The sequence below is a fragment of the Magnusiomyces paraingens genome, assembly GCF_902498895.1.
Source record: "Magnusiomyces paraingens strain CBS 517.90 genome assembly, contig: contig4, whole genome shotgun sequence".
Lineage (NCBI taxonomy): Eukaryota > Fungi > Ascomycota > Dipodascomycetes > Dipodascales > Dipodascaceae > Magnusiomyces > Magnusiomyces paraingens.
Window position 1 is genome coordinate 2,062,501 of NW_022474070.1, and position 2,500 is coordinate 2,065,000.

The following is a 2,500-nucleotide window of genomic DNA, read 5'->3' on the forward strand; positions in this document are numbered from 1 at the left end:
TAATATCTTGAATATATATTTCTTTATACATATGGTCATGTCATATATATAATAGGGTTTAATGGAAAAATGAAAAAAAATTGAAAAAATTGAAAAATTAAAAAATTGAAAAAAGTAATAAATAAGTAGAAATAATATAAATTAAAAACGATTTAAATGAGTATATTTGATATGGAAGTATCTTGGGTAAATGTTGAGATATGATATAAAGTTGATTTCCAAATTAAGAAAACCATCAGGGTTAGGGTATTTTGGGTGTGTTGGGAAAATTTGTAGAAAATAAGTATGAGAAGTTGTATTGAGATGAAGGTTAGACACAAAGCTCATAAATAAGTTGTTAGGGGAGCTGTTTAATGGATGTGTTAGTAAAAGTTGAAATTGAAGAAGAAAATTGAAAAAAAATATTAGAGGAAGATAGGATTTAAGTATTAAAATTAATCAAAAATAATATATTATATTGGAAAAATATAGATTTCTAAATAAACAAATAACAAAAAAAGAAAAAAGGGGAAAAATAATAAATAAAAGTGTTGTTGAAGAAAAGTCATGTGACTTTATGTTTTAAAAATTATGTTAGGGTTGAAGTAAATTTTATAACGGAAAATAATTAGAGAGATCATGTGATGAGTGCAGTAAAATTTAGGTTGAGAAGTGACCTAAAATTTATAATGGGGAAGGGAATTAGGTTGGGGTAAGTATCACGTGATCAGGGGTAGCAAAAATTAGTTTGGTTACCTACCATTTACAACGGTATGTTGTGATTTAAAAAAAAAAAAACCAGCTATTGCATTTTAGAATCTAATAAAAAGTTGAAGATTACCAAAATTGTTGGTAGGTTAAGGTTTTGTCTCCTATATGAAGAACAAAAAAAAAAAAAAAGTTCAGAATGAAAAAATGAATTTGAGTAATCAGATGAAAAAAATGATTTCTGAAAAATTTTTTTTGATTTGAGTTTTTCTAGAGGTTTAATGCCGAACTTAACTGTAGGTTTGAATTGTGCGCATCATTACGATGGTGTGGCTTTTTGAATCTGGACAACAGTTTAAATTTGTAGCATTTATCTTGAACCACGCTGGCAGTGGGGACTCAGTCTTCAAGTTGGCAAACAAGAAAGTCCTGAACTTTTCAGGCAAAAATGGGTTAAGTGGATTGTTAGTCAATGACAAAAGTCAATTTCTAGCTAATTTGCAGATATCCGAATCTACAGCGTAAGGAGGCCTAAAATTAACAATTTGAAAAAAAATTCCATTTTTTTTTAAATAGTTATCTGGTTGATCCTGCCAGTAGTCATATGCTTGTCTCAAAGATTAAGCCATGCATGTCTAAGTATAAGCGTTATACAGTGAAACTGCGAATGGCTCATTAAATCAGTTATAGTTTATTTGAAGATAATACCATTAGGATAACCGTGGTAATTCTAGAGCTAATACTTGCTTCTAGGCTTTATTAGATATGAATCACAATAACTTCAGATCGTTTTGACGCTTCATTCAAATTTCTGCCCTATCAGCTAGATGGCACGGTATTGGCGTACCATGGCAGTAACGGGTAACGGGGAATTAGGGTTCGATTCCGGAGAGGGAGCCTGAGAAACGGCTACCACATCCAAGGAAGGCAGCAGGCGCGCAAATTACCCAATCCCAATTCGGGGAGGTAGTGACAATAAATAACGATACGGGGCCTTTGGTCTTGTAATTGGAATGAGAACACGATAAATAGGTTAACGAGGAGCAAGATGAGGGCAAGTCTGGTGCCAGCAGCCGCGGTAATTCCAGCTCATCTAGTGTATATTAAATTTGTTGCAGTTAAAAAGCTCGTAGTTGATATTCGGGGGATGGAGCTTCTTAATTGAGGTTTCCTGAACCTAGGTCTGTACTTGTTGCAGACCAGTTACTTTGAGAAAATTAGAGCGCTTAAAGCAGTCATTGAATACGTTAGCATGGAATAACAGAAGGACGAAGTTTCTTTTGTGGGAACCTCGTAATTGATTAACAGGGACAGTCGGGGGCATCAGTATTTAGCAGCTAGAGGTGAAATTCTTGGATTTGCTAAAGACTAACTAGTGCGAAAGCATTTGCCAAGGATGTCTTCATTAATCAAGAACGAAAGTTAGGGGATCGAAGACGATCAGATACCGTCGTAGTCTTAACAGTAAACTATGCCGATAGAGCGGAGGATGGACTATGAAATCTATTCTCCGCTCGAGCGAAAGCAGTTGGTTCTGGGGGGAGTATGGTCGCAAGGCTGAAACTTAAAGGAATTGACGGAAGGGCACCACCAGGAGTGGAGCCTGCGGCTTAATTTGACTCAACACGGGGAAACTCACCAGGTCCAGACACAATGAGGATTGACAGATTGAGAGCTCTTTCATGATTTTGTGGGTGGTGGTGCATGGCCGTTCTTAGTTGGTGGAGTGATTTGTCTGCTTAATTGCGATAACGGACGAGATTTTGGCGAGCAGTTGGGGAAGTTACATTTTGTAGCGGAACCGTCTACTCGG